Source organism: Condylura cristata, unplaced genomic scaffold (assembly GCF_000260355.1).
Source record: "Condylura cristata isolate star-nosed mole 26May11 unplaced genomic scaffold, ConCri1.0 scaffold00020, whole genome shotgun sequence".
Classification (NCBI taxonomy): Eukaryota; Metazoa; Chordata; class Mammalia; order Eulipotyphla; family Talpidae; genus Condylura; species Condylura cristata.
The window spans coordinates 22,647,340-22,666,002 of NW_004567121.1; positions in this window are offsets into that span (position 1 = coordinate 22,647,340).

The following is an 18,663-nucleotide window of genomic DNA, read 5'->3' on the forward strand; positions in this document are numbered from 1 at the left end:
CTGATTTTATAGAGCTAGGATGGAAGATAAAATCCATAAAACATACTGTACACTTTTATAGCTTAAAGTTATGTCTCTTGAAAAGGTGAGCCAAATATTTATCAACAAGTATATCTCATTATCTTTTCTTCAGACTGATTTTTTTAAGATTTATTTATTTATGCATACAGAACTGGGGTACAGGCCAGAGATGTGAAGGGTGAGAGGATTCACCAGAGACAGAGTGGGGAGCAGAACGGGCAGATCGACGAAGTACACTGCTGAGGGGAGCAGCGGACAGGTCAGGAGAGGTCTGCCAGCCATGTGGATCTCCTCCAGGGCAGGCGGGAATCGAACTCATGCGGCAGTGGCTTAAGCTTCTTAGTGCAGTGCTTTCACCTGCTGCGCCACCAGGGAGGGCCTCTTCAGACTGATTTTAAGCCCCCACAATATGGCCATTCCCTGAGTATCTGGGCTGTCAGAATCTAGCAAAGCTTTATGTGTCTCTGAGCAGGATTACTACAATTAGAATTTCCTTCTTAAAAGGAAAAAGTTCTTAGTAATTCGACCTAATACCTCTTGGGTGCATTTAATACCTCCTAAACTCAGAACAGAAGAAATTGCCACCTGCCTCCCACTCCCTTATACTCAAGTGAAACAAGAGGAAAGGATGGGACTGGGGTGGGAGATGTTTCTTTCCAGGTAGACAAAAAGCCTATTTTCTGAAATTAGTACTTCTTTTGCTGAATCTTTTGGATCTTTTAGCCTTTGATTCCCATCTATTCGAGTCAGTAAAAATGTATTTATTAATACTATAACCCAGAAAGTAATGGTGAGTAGGGGGATCACAGAGGATTTTTAGAACAATAAAACTCCTCTGTATAATAATATTATGTGGGAACATGTCATTATATACTTACCAAAACCATGAATATATACCAACAATGAAACCTAAAGTAGACAATAAACTTTGGATGATATTAATAAAGGTTCATCCATTGCAAGAAATGTACCATACTGGGAAGAATACTGATTAACAGGGAGGTTACTAACATATGTAAGGGGCAAGGTAATGTGGGAAATCTCTATACCATATGTTCAATTTCGCTGTAAACCTAAAATTGCTCTAAGCAATTTTAGTTTTTAATATATATCACCAAAAGCATGTCATCGAAAAATATTATACAGCAATTACTCTAAATGTGGACTTCATTGTAAGAAAGCATAACCAAATGAAGCCACGGTGGAACTGTGGAAAGAATACACACTTCACCATCTGGGTCAGCTTGAGCCTATCAATCCCTTCTTCTAGGTGTCATTTTCTTCCACTGAAACAATAGCTCTCATACATGTTTGACTAAACAGAAACCCCACAAAGTGATAGGTCATTAAAAATTAATGCGTGGTCAAATAACCTTGGGAAGCACAATGCAATGCTATTTTCTCTTGGAGATTCCAATCTACAGTAACATTTTTAAAGGAGATGGGAACTATCATAAATAAGAAGACTATTGTTAGCACACATCATAAATCACTTAGACTGTGCCTTTGAATATGTTGACAGTTCTGTAAACCATTCTTGTGTAGAAAACACAGGAAAATATCAGGCTGCTGTAACAAAGTAGCATAGACTGGGTAGTTTGTAAATGGCTATTTATTTCTCATAGCACTGGAGGCTGGAAGTCAGAGATTACGATGCTGTCATGACCAGGTTCTTGTGAACAGCTATCCTGGCTGTCTTTTTATTATATATTCTCATATAGAAAAAAAAGAGGAAGAGAGAGTTCTGTATAGCTTCCTTTATGAAGGCACTATTCCCATTAATGAGGACTCACCTCACTATTATACACCCAAGGAACCCACCTTCTAAAACCAGCACATTAAGCATTAGGATTTCACATGTGAATTGGGGGGGGGGGGACATAGACATTCATTCCATAACACTATCTTAAGAGCATTTTTGTTTTTGCTGGTTCATACGGCATTTTATCTTACGATCAAATCTAAGGTGAGAATTCTAAGGTCTCCCCATTATATAAGAATCCATAATAGCCTTCTAGTGACCCTTGGATCAAACAGTGATAAATTTGGAAAAATAAATATACTTATGCATTTTCTTTCTCCAATATCTTTCTTCAATCTGTGAAGTAACTTCATAAGAAGTCATTTAATATGAGGTTACAAATGGCATTTCAGAAATAAAATTGCCATGACATAAAGGGTAATTTGAAAACGCAGATTGAACCTACAGAATTGTTTCTCTAAAACTTTATGTGACACAAACTACATAACAGGTAAGCATCCTCTGATCTGAAAATGAATAAAGATGCACTGAAGGTGCTCCCAAAGCATCATTTACTGCTCTAACAAAGCACAGAATCAATTCAGCCCCTCCCAGGTAAATAGCAAATCTTTCCTTGTGATAGAGCAAATCTGAGTAAGGAAAATGTAATGTGTTATTTCATAACTATAAACTAATTTTCTTGTAAATTTATGACCAGAGCTAAGGAGAGCCTCTATCTGTCAATGCCACAATGCAGAAAACACTTGTGCTTAGAAGCACAGAAGAAAGACCCTGGTTAAAATGCAGTCGATAAGAAGTGTCCGTCATAGATCACAAAGTGCCAAGAGAAGCTCTTGCTGTAATGCCCTGCAAGCTCTAGGAGCAGATGCTGTTATTGGCTCAGGAGAGTCATCAAAGAAACATAAAAATAAAATAGCAGTTATGCAAGAATGTTTAGGGGCCTTATGGAAGGAAAGGGAGAAGGGTCTTCAAAGCATATCTACTAAGATAAGACACAAGAGACAGAAGTCTGAATTTATAACAGTGATCACAGCTACAGAAGAAGCTGGAGACCTTGACATCATTGGCAACAACTCTCAGTAGTTCTTTTCCCCTCATGAGAAGTATTTATTGGTGAACTTACAATCATTGTTCTGATTTTTTTTCAATCAGGATTACATGAATAATCTAACCTGCCAGGGTTAACATTCTATGGAGGCTAGTCTTCCCGAAATCATCAACATAGCCAAGAAAGAGAGAGGGAAAAAAGGGATCCCTGTTCTGGCCTATGTAAAAATAAACTGCCATCTGCCACCAGCAGGAAAACCTCACTGGACACAGAACAAAAACACTATTCTACTGAGTACCTGCTATGGTAAAAAATAAAATCTTTTGTCTTTTCCAGATCTACAGACATATAATTACCTTGCTTAATAAATCATCATATATCCAGTCATTAGGATAAACCAGAATAAGTCATCTAACCCAACTAATGATCCCAACTAAAGGGCGCAAATCAAGAATCGGGCCATAGCTGATCTGGCCAGAAAAGAAATTGTGCCATAAAAAATGCAGTCTTTGTGATAAAGCAACTCTGAAAATTGCGACCTACAGTCAAATCACTAACTTCAAAGAAATCTACTCTGAGAGACATGACATTGCTAAAAATTCCACTTCCCAGAAGCCAAGACTCTAAGTAGGGTAAATTTTCAAAAACCTCTTTGTTTTCCTCAATGCACACATCACATAGGCCCTATCCACATATTCTTTATAGAAAAGCTTTGCAATGTTTCATGTTGTAAATTGTATGTAATCCTCACTGAGAGGCTGATAATTCAGACAGCTTTCCCAGAACTCTAGTCTTCAGCCTTGATTTCTTAACAAACTTACTTCAATTTATTTAAGTCAAGAACATCAAGTAAATAAAAACTTGTCATGCCAGAAATAATACTATTAGAAGTTAGTGACTGCAAATTGGAAACCAAAAGTAGGAAAACTAAAAGCTAGAAACCAGTTCTTATTATGTAAGATAACTACATTTCTATATCTATACCATTGTGCCATACAAGCCACCAGACCTCTCTGTTCTACTCCATCAGGCACCAAGGAACTGGCCAATGAGAAATATAAGTGAAGATCAAAGATATAAGGATTTATTCCTAGTGCTGGCAGAGGTTTCACAGTAAAGGGAATTCCAAGATCTTAAAGATCCTTTATCCAAGATTCATTGGATTTCAATTCTAAAAATGGATTATGATTGGCTTCTTAGGGAAATTGGGAGATGCCTAAATTATTCAACTGAACTTTCTTTACACTATTTTTTCCTTCAAAAGGAACAGGAAACGATTCTCTTTATTTTTAAACTTTTTTTATTTCATAATGTCCAAATGAACTTAAACATTACCTTTTACAAAGGGAAATAAAACATGTCACCCCAAGATATAGCACTATGAAAAACAAATTACTTCAGCTAAAGGCATTTGAGTTACTGAAATCCCTCATCTTCCTAAAAGCAAAGACTCCCAGAAGAGTTCAATTGTCATAAATTATTTCCTCAGGAAAATTTAATCTTTTTGGAGACAAAGTACCACGTCCAAACAGACATTGTCTCAAGACAATCATATTCTTCATCTATTTTCCTCAGACCCTTTTATGTTTGCAAAAAAAAAAAAAATCATCTTCCACAAATGCCCTTTCTCCTGCTCCTCCTTCTAAAAAGTCATTTACTTTCCTCTGCATTTCTCCCTTCCCCTTCACCTCTTAAGATGATTTAAAAACCCTAATTCTGACTACTCACTTGAAAACCTCATCTGAGCATTCCCATTTGTACACATCAATGTACCCAGAAATAAACTTTTTCTCTTGCTTCTATGTCATTTGTCAAATTAAGCTTTTGGTTCCCAAACACTAAAAAAGAAAGGAGAGAGGAAAAGTGCTTTCAAACAGAGGTGGTTTGTTTTGGAGCACATGCACAGATATCTCTTCAACAACATGTAGGCATACAGATTTAAAAACTCATACCTGCTTTTGCATACCCTCAAATCTTGCTTTGTTGCACTATTAATGGTAGCACAGGACCTCGGGTATGTGTTTGAGAGTAGATACCACATCTAAACACATTCCTCATTTCAGACAAGATGAGGAAAAATAAAAATTAGCTGCCTCATGCCCAAAGTTGAATTGTAATTTATCTGGGGTACATTGTCTCATTAAGTGAGCAAAGATACATGAATTATAAATTTTTAAAAAATATTTATATAGGGCCCTCCCTGGTGGCGCAGCGGGTTAAAGCACAGCACTAAAAAGCTAAAGCCACTTCCGCATGAGTTCGATTCCCGCCAGCCCCGGAGGTGACCACATGGCACGGCAGACCTCTCCTGACCCGCCCGCTGCTCCCCTCAGCAGTGTACTTCCTCGATCTGCCTGTTCTGCTCCCCACTCTGTCTCTGGTGAAGCCTCTCACCGCTCCTGCATCTCTGGCCTGTACCCCAGTTCTGTATGCACAAATAAATAAATCTTAAAAAAAATTTATATATACGTATATATATATATATATGTATATGTGTGTGTGTGTGTGTATTACTTCTCTTTCAGTGATGCAATTAAAAGGCAGGTATGCAGCCAATGGTAGGGAGAGAGGAAGAACACAACAGAACCCCGCTAGACATGGAACCCCATCTAAAAGCTGCTTTGAATGCAGCACTCAGGAAGACAGGTTACCATTTTGCTCAAGTATATCAAAACCTTCGGCAGGGAAGATACGTGAAGATTCACATGACCCAAATAGATCAAGGTGGGACAGTAGTCCTCTGGTATGAAAAGATGTCAAGATTCTAAAGGTAGAATCCCTAGAGGGAAATGGAAGTCTACACCAGTAGTTGAGGTTCAAAGCAGAACTGACCCTGGTACAGAGAGGGCTGAGTCTGCTGAGTAGAATCCCTAGAGGGAAATGGAAGTCTACACTGGTAGTCCAGGCTCAAAGCAGAACTGATCCTGGTACAGAGAGGGCTGAGTCTGCGGCCCGTTTGGATTCACTTTGGCTCTGTTTCAGCTGAGTGTCTTAATAGAAACGTGGATCCTGAGCCAGACCACCAAACAACAGCCTTCCCAAGGGCCTATGCTACAAAGGGACCATCCATTCCTCAAGTTGTCCAAGAGAGCCAGGAGCAGAATTTAGCAACAGGCTGGGGCTGGACTTCTCACCTCACTTTCTGCACAGTACATGGAAAGAAAAAGTGTGAGTCTCAGTGCTCTTGAACAACTGAGAAGAGCAGGAAAAAAAAGAAAAATACACTGGGAAACATGTGACTTATTGCCAGATCAATATGTGAGCATGAAGAACATGAAGTGATGTTTCCCCTCAAGCAAGTGAAACAGGTCAAATCAATTTCATAAAGATTTTATTTGAGTTATTTGAGTTAATAACTGTTTATTTAACAATATTAACTTAAATAAAATTCATACTTTTTAAATGATTAAAAACTAGCAGTCATACCCAGCCTCCACCCACATGGGTGAAAAAGATAGGGATAATCAGAATGACATGTTTCTCTTTGAAGGCTGTTTTCACAAGACATGGCACTGGTTTCTAAGGTCTTTGGAATATTACAAGTTTCTTTTGTTTCAGTATTACTTCAAGGACAAACATATTAATAGAAAACAAGTTAGCAACAATTATGACCATTCATAGAAACCTTTCTATTGCACAGAAAAACAAGATTTAGACTCTGATGAAGGTTTTCGGTGCTTTATCAAATTAGATTACTTGCCCGCTTTTAAGAGCACAACAAGCTCTCTATCCCCTAAAAGCTGCAAGACAAAAAGAATCTATCTCTTTGTGCTTTCTTTGCTAAACAGATTTGTATGCACTAGAATTATAAGCAAAATAAAAGCTGCAGATATTGCTACTGGTAGAAATGGGGTGAAAGTGAATAAAGTCTTCTAATAGTGAAATAAAGAAATTATAGCATTAATCATTCACTGCATTAGGTTGGGAATTTTAAGATTACTTTGGATGATGTACAAATTAGGTAACACAAAAAATATGTGTACATTGAGAAGAAAGAGATTACCAAGAAAGATGGAGATGCCCCTCTCCTAGAATTTTATTTTATTAATGCTACCCATGTTCCTTTTTACTTATATGAAAGTATAGAATATAAGAAGAACAAGTTATGAACACAGTTTACCCTTTTAGTTCTGCATGTTTGGATAACTTAACCCAAGCTCTCTGAGCTACAGCTTCATTGACTGTAAAAATATCCTTCAGACTTCTCTCCTAGCTTCAGGCTTCCTGGTACACTCTATCACATCACCCTCCACACACCCTTTCACTGCTGTCTCTGTAGCCAGCTGGCTCAGTTGTAGTCATCCAGTTTCCAGTTCCAATTCACAAAGGAGAAAAATGGTTGGCCCAGCTCATCTTTTCATGTGAGGCTATGGATCCTGAGGGGACATTATTCTTAAGTCATATAGTCTTCTCTCTCTCAGTCAACTACATCTGGGAGGACAAAGGTTATTTTGTTGTTGTGTTAACAACAGCAGGGAAAATGTCAATAGGAAGAAAAATAGGAAATGAAGTCAATGATCAAAAAAATCAAATAAAATTTCTGTGCTTGCATTGCATTTAACATAAAGGCTTCCATATCACTTTCAACACTAAAGTTTTAAGGGATGTCTTTTTGTAACAGTGAAATAAAAAATAATTAAGCTATATAAATAGCAAATGCAGAAGGCAAAGTCAAGCCCAATCAAACAAATTTTGAAAATTTTAGTCACTTCAAAATACTATAGTTTGAGATCTGAGTGATAATACATATGATCATGGAGCAAGTAAATGACCATTCATTGATATGGATTTTATTTTTCAATCTCAAATATCAAACACTACCCGCTAAATTGTGACTAGTAACTAATTTCCTCTAATGAAGATCTAGGGAGCAGACAACCAAAGTAGCACAGATTATGGATGATTAAATGTGACATCACATAGTGGGTACTCAATAAATGTTGTCAAAAGGATTAATGAATCAATGCCTTGGTTTTCTATTTCTTTGTCAAAATGAAGCAATTATGCAGTTCTAAGATAAACAATATTGCAAAGTATTAAAATAAAAAATAATAAAAGAAATTTCAATATGTTACAATGCAAACAGAAAAGGTGGTTTTAACTAGGCAAGGACTAGCCAGGGGTAACAAGTCGACTTTCAGTGAGCAAAAAGGAAGGTGTGGTCTTGTTTTTCTTAGCCTGAATGAATTTACCAAGGAATATTTCTTTGGAGGTGAAAGCATATACTTTGGCTCCTTAGCAAGGAATCAAGTTTCAGGGCATCTATGCATAATCAGTAGAGATAAGTAAGATATACTATTTATTCTTAAGAACTGGAGCTGGGGGTTTGAGCAGATGCTGAAACTAGGTCCCATCTTTTAGAAGCTTCATTCACCATACCCACTCTTGCCTTCCTATTTTCTACCAATCTTCTCCTGTAGGACATTTCTCCATGCTGTTCATGTAAATACTCTTACTGTAAATTTCTATTTTAGTAAAATTCAGTGATGGCACCCTGTGTAAATTTACAGCTATATCTCTTTGAGTTCCAGTTTCATATCTAAAAAAGGGGGCTGTTTTTTCTTATTCAATGGACTATTTGACAATTTATAGCAAAGAATTGCAATCTTTGTTTTACATTTCTGCAAAATAATAACAAAAACAAACATCGACTGACACTAATCCCAGGCACTGTTCTAAACATATTGTATAGATTGCCTCATTCACTCCTTAAAATAATACCATGCTATAAATTCCAACACCCATTGTACGGATGAGACTAAAGCACAAGACTGTTGTATAACTTTCCTAAAAATCATTCTGTCAATAAGTAAAAAACAGGGAGTTTGTTGCTAGAACCTTGGGTTTTAACCACTCTATTATTTATAAAAAGACAAAAACTAAGACTACCCTATTAACAGGAACATCACATGTATGAATAAATAATAGCTTTAAGGTGCATAGTATTAACTATACCTTAGAATTTGATAGATGTTTAATAAAAGACTTGTCTTTTATTTTACCTGTCATCTAATCCATTCTTTAAAAAAATATTTATTGGCCCTCCCTGGTGGCGCAGCGGGTTGAGGCACAGCACTGAGAATCTAAAGCCGCTTCCGCATGAGTTCGACTCCCGCCTGCCCCGGAGGTGACCACATGGCACGGCAGACCTCTCCTGACCCTCCCACTGCTCCCCTCAGCAGTGTACTTCGTCCATCTGCCTGTCCTGTTCCCCACTCTGTCTCTGGTCTCTGGTGAAGCCTCTCACTGCCCCTGAGCCTCTGGCCTGTACCCCAGTTCTGTATGCACAAATAAATAAATCTTTAAAAAGAAAAAATATTTATTAACATTGTACCAGACACTATTTGAAATATTCAAGATGGTGGGCAAGTACTCAAAATAATTAATTGTAAGAGAAGCAAAATTCATACCACAATGAAATAAAACCACAACCACCTTCCAGAATGACTAAAATGAAAAAGAAAACAATAACAAGAATTGACAATAACAAGGACATTAAACAATAGGAATATTCAATTACTCAGGATAAGAATGCAAAATGCGACATTTCTGGAAAAATTAGTAGTTGGTAAGCTAAACATACAACTCTATGACTCTATACTATTACTCCTAAGCATAAATCCAGAAGAAAATAATCCATAAACATAAACCCACCAACTTATATAAAACTACTTATGACATATAGCATATGTAGAGGAAGCACAAAAGTCATAAGTGTATAGATTGATAAATCTTCAGAAAACAATAAACAGTAAATTATGAAATCAAGAAATCTTAGAAAACAATAAACCTCTTAGAAGACAGTTTTTTCTTTCTCACTCACTAACCACAAAAAGGTTACCACTATTTTGACCTCAAAGATAATAGACTTGTTGTGCAACTTCTGGATTTTGTGTAAATAGTACATATCATGCACTATTTTGTGTCTTGTTTTTTTTATTCAATTTCTTGCTTGTAAGACTCAACACTGTGTATAGCTGTAGTTGGTTCATTCTCATTTCTAAATAATAGTTCAATATGTTTAAAAAAATTTTTTTTTATTTAGGAAAAAAAAACAGGCCCATAGGAGAGTCCTTCTTTCTAGGCCCCCACCCAAACTTCATACCTATTGCAATATAGCTTTCCCAAAAACAAAATCTTATACCAATCAAACTGGAATTTCTTAATCAGCACCAATGAGGCAATCTGCCTAGTAAGACATCCACCTCCCTTTAAAGGAAGGTGGCTTTACCTGAGAGAATCTTTTCTTTTGCTATCATCTTGTTCTATTCTTTTTCTGTCTATAAATAACCACCATTTGTCAGAGTCCTTGTAGTATTTAGATGGGAGTCTGTGGAATTCATTGATCACTTAATAAAACTAATAATGTCTCTAAATTTGTGAGTTTTATTTTGCAACAAATATATAGGTAAACATTTGGCCATTTTCTAGAAAACCATACACAGAGTAAAGGGAATACCCAAATCTGTGTAGATACAGAGTCCACCAACAATGGTACAAAGGAAAACAGAAGGCCATCATGCCCACCACACTAGGGTGGATCCATATGGAAGTGAAGTGATAAATGCAACTGTGACTCAAGCCCGTATCTGTCCCAGTTAACAACTGGATTTAGCACTTTCATACTTTAATACATGCGTGTCCCCAGTTAACAAAACAGAACAATCCTTTAGGTATTTCCCTGGCCTCTGATTTCATGACGGAGATCCATATACTCAGCAGTTAAAAGAACCTTTCACATTGTCCCTCTGTCCTGTGGAACAAGAGTCATTCTGGTGGGAAAAGAACAGAAAAATCCCCTTCCTTTTCCATCTTCTCCTTTGGCCAGATCTTAAGTGGATGAATAGAAGCCATCAGGAACTGGCAACTTTCTCAGGCTGTTACTGCCCATAGAAGATTCAAGGACTCATCACAAATCTGAGTCAGTCTTGGCTTCTCATACCAGGTATGTGACTCATTTGCCAGATAAATATCCTCACACAAGTCTCTCATCTTCTGATTCCTGTAAGTTCCAGATCCCTAATTTTCTTTTTAAGAAAAGTTCTCAGAATAGTTACATTTGCTTTCTTACCCTGAAGATTCTTTCACACAAGCTAGTTGAGGTTTATAGTTTCCGTGGGAGTGCCTCCCATTTAATCTCTTCTCCTTGAGTCACTGAAGGTATTTTCTGGGTCAGACACAGATAGCTGCTTACTCTGAAACATTTTAGCTCATCCCAGTTGTTTTAACAAGTGAGTTTGACCTCTGACACAAAGTTGAGTTTTAATCTGTTTTTTTCCCTGGGAAATCTTAGAAGTGTTGGCTTTTTCTAGTTGAGAAACAGCTACCTCCTCCAAGAGTAGGTCCCTGAATTTGAGGACTTGACTCTTTTTCATTCCTTATTGCAAAATGTAGTGATTCTTTTTTTATTTCATCTCTTCACATACACCTCACACATTAAAATAGAAACCTACATAAGCTTCTAAGATTATCTCCTCATCTTCCTTAGAGCTACACTTTATTAGATGTATTTCTCCCAAGTTATTACAGGAAATATTTTTATCAGCTGTTTCACCATTGTTCGATACATATCACCATCTTCCCAAGGATTCAAGGCTCATTCCCATGCTAGCACTGTTAAAGAAAAACTAATTGTGACTTTTGTTAAAGATGGCAACTCAGACTTTTGCAAGAGGGGAGAAAGAGTAGGCAGCTCTGAATGCAACATGAACAAGAGGACACTGACAGCGAAGAAATAGGGTAGGAGTTGACAGATGGAACATTACTAAGATGGAACATTACTAAGGGAAAAGAATTCTGATTACAGTGACAGGATTCTTGCTGAAGGCCACCAGGGCAATAAGATATCCAGAGTAGATAATAAGGAACTTGATCAGATATGAAGAGTATGGGATTTTTGCTCAACTGATTCAACAGAGTTCTTGCTAAAACTACACTGAGGCCACAGTCAAAGGGTAGACAAAGCCCAAGATCTGCATCTCTTCAGAAAGAGGAGTAAGAGGAGCCTGGTTCAAGTTTGGTCAACGGAAAGTGTCTTTGTCAGTAATTTAGATTCTTTCACCCTCCCAAACTTCCAAAAGTATCATTTTCAATTTGGTCTTTTTTCCCTTTTACAAAATTCTTCATTCATAGAGTATTTTTATTGGCTTTTAAACATGCTCAAATTGTAAACAATGAAGCTCTCAAATCTCGACAGCTGCCTAGCACCATCTCTGTAACTTTTATCTTACCTCTTAAAACATCAGACTTTTATAATTAATATTATGTACTTAGCATGATTACATAATATTATTTATTTAATATTTATATATTATATGTAAATACAGACTTATGAAAATGGGGGTGCACGTTTATACCTTCATATGTTCACAAGCTACATTCACCTTCCACTAACAAGAGTACCAACACCTTATTCCCTCCTTCCCTAACTGCTATTCCCAGTCGACCCACCACCTCAGGTGGATGGCTGGATGTCCCTTGGGGCCTGGTGTTTGAGGACACGCTAGCAAGGGAACTAAGAAACTCAACATCGAGCACACTGCTGTCAGTAAGTCAGTGGCGGGACTTGTATGGACAGGCCTGGCCCCTGGGGCACTCCATAGTGCCAGGGTCCACCACCCTCCAAAACAGTTACCTATTTCTCCTTGGCCTTGCCATTTCTGGCACTGAGCGGAAATCCGCTGAGGTACAGCACCTGGCACTCGCGGAGACCCTTCTTGGCACACGGCCCCAAAAGGTCTGATATGAACAATCTTCTTCCTTCCGCAGCAGGCATCAGAAGTTCAAGGCAATCTGCGCTCGCTCCAGGGAGATGGCCTGCCGGGCCAGGGCAGGTTGGTTTCACACAGGGTTTGACTTTGGATGGATGCCTGAGCGCCAGTGCACGCAGAGTCATCTGCGCTTGCGCACGAGACAAGCGCGCAGGTATCCCACGTCCAGGCACCCTGCACTCTTCTGGAGTGTGGAAGGATACTCATAGTCACGGGCCAGGACTTCTGGAGGAATTCCAGGCTGCCGGGGTCCATCCTGCTGAACGAACGAACGAACGAATGAATGAATGAATGAAGACAGAATGAACAGGACAAAAAAAAAAAAAAAAAACGCATAGCTAGTAAGCTGAAAATTATAGGGTATGGGTGCTGGTGATGGGCTCGTCATTACTCATGGCCTGGAGTAGGTCAGTACATACAGATCAGGAATGCTTATTCCCAAACAAGTATACTGCCCAGGACACACCACCTGGTAAACAATCACGGATTGTGAATCTCTCCAAAAAATATTCAAACAGTAGTCACTAGTATTATCTCTTACCATAATCCCTGACATCACTTCTGGTGTAGATGTTCTGCTGACATTTCATCCTTTGTTTTCCCATTTCCAAGTCAAAATAAAACGGACAGATAAAAGAACAAATGCCTTTTCTCTCCCCTGATGCTCTTGTGTCTTTAGACCATTAAAAAAAGCTTGTTGGTTTGTTTTGTTGCTTTTTTTTTTCAATTCTTTACAGTTCTCCTGTAGCTCTTTTTTCCTACTCAAGAAGTAAGCTGTTTTCCTTTGAGACAATCAGAAACCCACTTAAGTGTCATTCCCTATAATATGCTCAGAATCGTTCCTCCTGGATAAGCCCCAGTTAACATCTTTGATTATAAATTTGTACAGAGTTGTGCCTTCTGATTAAGGTGAGTTCTTTACCCAATCTGGCTAAGTCACTGGTTTTTCACTGTTAAAGGTAGGTATTTGATCATTAAGCCCCAGGCATTTTCCCATCAACCTCCCTAGATGTACTGTAATCCTTAGCAGAGATACCATCTCTTATGCTTTCATGCTTGGACTCTCTGGTACTTACCTGTAAATAAGGGTGGCTCTGCCATAGAGTGAAGGTCTAAAGCTGGAAAAGGACAGAAACTTCCTCATTCATATTTTTCAGACTGTTCACCTGGATGATTAATCAATTAATTAGTGGCTGTCTGCAGCATATTTTAATAAATAGAATTTTTATTATTTCAAGCATTTATTTCATTTTTAATAATAAAGGAGAATGATTTTTTAAATAAATAATGTTTACTTTTACATCATTTTGTGCATTTTCCCATCTCTGTTGTAATTCCCTTGGGTTTCCCATCACCAAATCACCCATGTGCCATCACCATAGTAAACAGAATATAAGAAGTGAAACAAACGAACAAAAAAAAAACACTACACAGTATGAAAAAGAGGTATGTCTTGTTTCATCAAACTGTTTCAGTTGTGTGTGTGTGTGGATGTACTTATGTGTACCTACACATTAAAGGTATGCGATAACACCTAGGAATACTGAGTAGTAATGTCAGTTTACTTTCTTATTAATTGACATCAGTCTTTTTTAAAAGAGTAACAGTCAGTCTAGATCACTGGTTCTTAAGTTATGGTCTCAGCTATTATCTCAAAATGCATGAGAAAAACAAACTGAACCAGACCTCTAAAAGTGAGTTTTAAAAAGTCTTTAGGTAATTCTGATACACACAATAGCTTGAAAACCACTAGACTCTAGATTTTAGCTTTTCTCAGTTAGAGGAGATATTTGGGTCTTGAAGAAAGTTATTTCAGTGAGTCTTTTCTCATTTTCCACAAGTATGATGCATATATAACTAGTATGACATTCTGAATGTATAAAGAGAAGCTAAAGACAATGAGTGAATTGGACACCTTGAGGCACTAGGCTCAACTCTATTTTGGAAGTGTTGAGAAAGCCTGATCTAGAATGATGTCCTAAGGGGCTCCTCAGAGTTAAATTTTTGTTCTCTAAAACATAAAGTAATCAACACAAGATTTGAGTATAATTGTGTCCGCTTAAATTATATTTTCTCCTTATCTATATTGTATTTGTAAACAATGATACTAAACAATGATACTATTGTGATGACAAATTAAGATTTTAACTGTCACTAAGAATTGGAAACTAAAATTTGCTAAGGATATTCAAAATCATCTTCAAGTTCATTTATCTAATCATAATGGTCTTATTGACAAGCTCTCCATAGTGCAGTGACTTACTGCCTTTATTTTTCTTTGGCCCTGTTTTGTTCACCTCACACTCCCAATCAGACCATCACTCATCACAAAGCTATGATTCTTATGGGGATTTGTAGGAGCAGGAAGATTGAAAAGTCCCCTTGAGGATTATAACTCCCTCCACAAACATACCATAAAAAAAAAAAGCACTGTACTATCACGAAAGATAAAGTTGCTAATAACAATCTAAGTCAGCAGAGAACATCTCATCCTACCAGAATACCTAATTTTAAATAGGCATTGACTGAGTTCCAGGATGATCCAACTGCTCAGAGCATAATTCATTATTGTATACTTATTTATTCCCTGTAAAGAATCACTTTATTCTTTCAGAAGAAAGCAAAATGTGCTCATGAATAGGGGAAATTTTCTTGTCAATCAACGAATCAACCTTTTTTTTAATGCCTTTGTGTATGTAGCCATGTACTAAGCAATATGTAGGATGTGCCTGATTACATAGTAACTGGATAGAAAAGAGCAATATTAAATAAGCAACATAAAAATATAACATTAATAGCTCTTAAATGATGAACTTATTATATAACCATCTTAAGAAAAATAGATTCCAATAAATATTGACCAAAAACTCATCAGATGCAGGACCCAGAAGGTTAATGGTCAAGTTAGGAACCATATCCTTAGAAATATAGAAGAAAATTAATTTTAGGTGGTACTGTCAGAAAATAACTTTGTGGAGTAGGGAAGTTCAGTATAGTTGCTGTAGAAAGAATGACAGAGAAAGCAGAGAGCATCTAGACACTCACTGGCCTGGAACAGAACAGCTCTCGAACAAAGTGCTCAGTTTAGGAGGGAAAGAACAAGTACCTTAGGCACTCAGAAAACTGAGTCTTAAAGACTGAGCAGAGGGCACAGAATTGGGAGAAGGGAGCAAAGTAGAGGAAACAATTCCTGCAAAAGTAAGAGTCAAGGAAAGTGTTAAGTGAACAGACGTTTCATATAACTAATGATGGAATCCAATGGTGCCACCCCACACACTGGGCTGGTGAAGGTTGAGTGAAACATATGCACATATGTAAAAATAAAAATTACAATTAAACCCCAAACATATGTCACCCCAAAATATACTATTTTAGCATATGGATTATTTTGAGCTGAAGGAAGTCTCAGAAGTCTTCTCAGAGCTTCCATCATCTGACAAAAAGCACAAACTGCTGGGAGTTGAGGACTGCCACTCTCTTCTCCAGAGGAGTTTATGCCCCATGAAGAGTTAACATGGAAATGAATTGTCAGGAACCAATCTTACCAAAGTAACCTTTGTTTTCCATTATTTCTCCCATATACTTTCCTTTCTATAGTTTACTACCTCAGAAGCTCAAACCCTCTTTCTTCCCTTTGTTTAGTCATTTCTCCACACCTTAATCACTTTTTGTTAAAATAGTGTACATGTATATGATATATTTTGTAAAGATAAAAAATAGACAGATTCATGCCCAATCAATAATCATCTCAAACCAAGCCAATCATTGCCAGGATGGATAATGACAGCCCTCTGTTGATAAATCATTTGAGTTTTTTTTTTCCAAAAAAAGAATCATAAATCCAATTTATATATGAACTCTCCCAACTTTTCAGTGCTGGACTCAAAATTCTATATTAATCAGGCTAAATAAAACAGTGATCAGCTTGATAAAATGCTAATTTACCACATTGGGACTAGAATTTAATGAACTCTTACGGCATCCAAACTAGACCAGTGTGTATCTGGCTTATCTGTCATGTGCTGGATTCATGGGCTAGCACAACATGGTAAGTAGGATGAAAGAAAAATCACTGGGGAAAAATCAAGTTTGTTGTTTTTGCTCTTTAAAGACTTAAGTATATTTGTTTCTCTACTTTCATCTGTATCTACATATTTCACTCAGTGTATAAAGATGAGCAAGACAGTATTCTAAGACTTTGTAACATTTTCTAAAATTTACCAGGGCTCAGTAAAATATGCACTGGAGACAGATTTGGGAAGGATTATTTTTCAATAATATAAAAGAATATGAGGCCAAAGAAGATTAATACTGCAGCTAACATTTAGAGGGAAAAAGTACTATGCTCCCTATGAAATAAAAAATGATATTATTAACTAGCATATACAAATACTTATTTTATGATCAAATAGTCTTTCTTATTTTCTTCTTGTTGGAGGATTATTGAGGATGTAAAATAAACTGGCTGTTTAATCACCTCTTAGAAAACATTCTATGACACATGATAAGCCTTATGTTTGAGTTTCTATCTATATCAATGCCATTATACAAAATCACCCTCCTAAGGGTTTTATGGCAGTAAAAGTTAACTAAAACAGACAGTAACCAGCATGTCTTTCAAAGATGGACACCTAAGTAGTTTTAAATTGAGATTTACAGTTCTTTTGGGTAAGAGCCTAAAATTAAAGTTTATCTGAGCCCTAAAAGGCCCTGTGCTCTGGGTACCTCAGTGAGTCATTTTCCAGCTTCTGGCTGAACACCTTCAGAATATTTATCTCATTTCTCAAATATTTCTGATGAACTTAGGCACCTCTAAGTGCTAGAAAATTCGTATACCCATTCCAAGGCTTCCTAACTCCTATATCAGTGTTCTTTTCATTTTACTAAATTCAGTTTAAATGAGGTCTTGGATATCCAGGTTACAATATAAATAAAATAAAATGTGAAATATTTCTACTAGATCTATAGACATTATGGCAATACTTTTTAAAGCAGTTTTTATTGCAGCAACAGTCAATTAATTACAGAATTATTAAATACTTTTTAAAAAACTTCATATTGGCATCCCCTCAACTAAGCCAATGATTTGCATTAAAAAGAGTATATTAAATTTCAGGGAGTCCACACTTGTTCATTCAGTAATATTTTATGTTTTAACTTATATCAAAGAGTCAAGAATGAAACCCTTTCTTTTCTCACACTGATTTTACAACAAGCATTACTTGCCTCCTGACACTTTACAAAGATTTTTTATTAGGAAATGGAGAAAGAAAAGAAAAGGCACTTGCATAGTCACAGGCGGGCAAGAGAGCTGCCAAGCGTTTCCTGTTTTGTTAGCATGTTCCATAAACCTCTGAAGCTAATTATCCCATTTCCATTCTAATGCAACAATAACAAGCTACAACACATACAAGCTTAAGCAAATTTCATCTTGCCACATCTTCCTACCTTTTCACATTGTTTATACATTATCATTTAATTAACTAAAAAGGAAACACAGCTATGCCTTTCTCAAATTCCACCTTACTGACCTCAGGATTTTTGACTGTGCTTAAAACAGTTTTAGGACTGCATAAAGTAACACAGATTAAGGGAGTCATACCCCATCAAGCACACAGTAGGTACATAATGAATGTTAATGACTCACCCCTGTTGCAGATGATTCAAACTAAGGAACTGAAAGGGGCACCATTATGTATTGGGGCACTTATTCCATTGTTTAGTAAGATAATAAACAATAAAATCTACTGCCTCCAAGGTGCAAGCTTTTAAAAGGCCTACACAATGTAACATGCCACTTTACAGTTATATATTTCTCAAAAGTGCCATCACTTTGAAAGCTGTTTTCCACATTTCAGCAATTTCTAAGCACATACGCAATTAATATCTGCCAAGAAATCAGAACTTATCGTGAACTGCATGTTTTACCCAATCAAGTGTCAAAAACAAGGACACTGTAGCAAAATGGTCTATTGTCCAAACTATACGGATCTAAATATATATTTAACTCTATTTAAAATGGAATGAAACCCTCCATCCCCCTTAAAATAGGATTCTTAGTA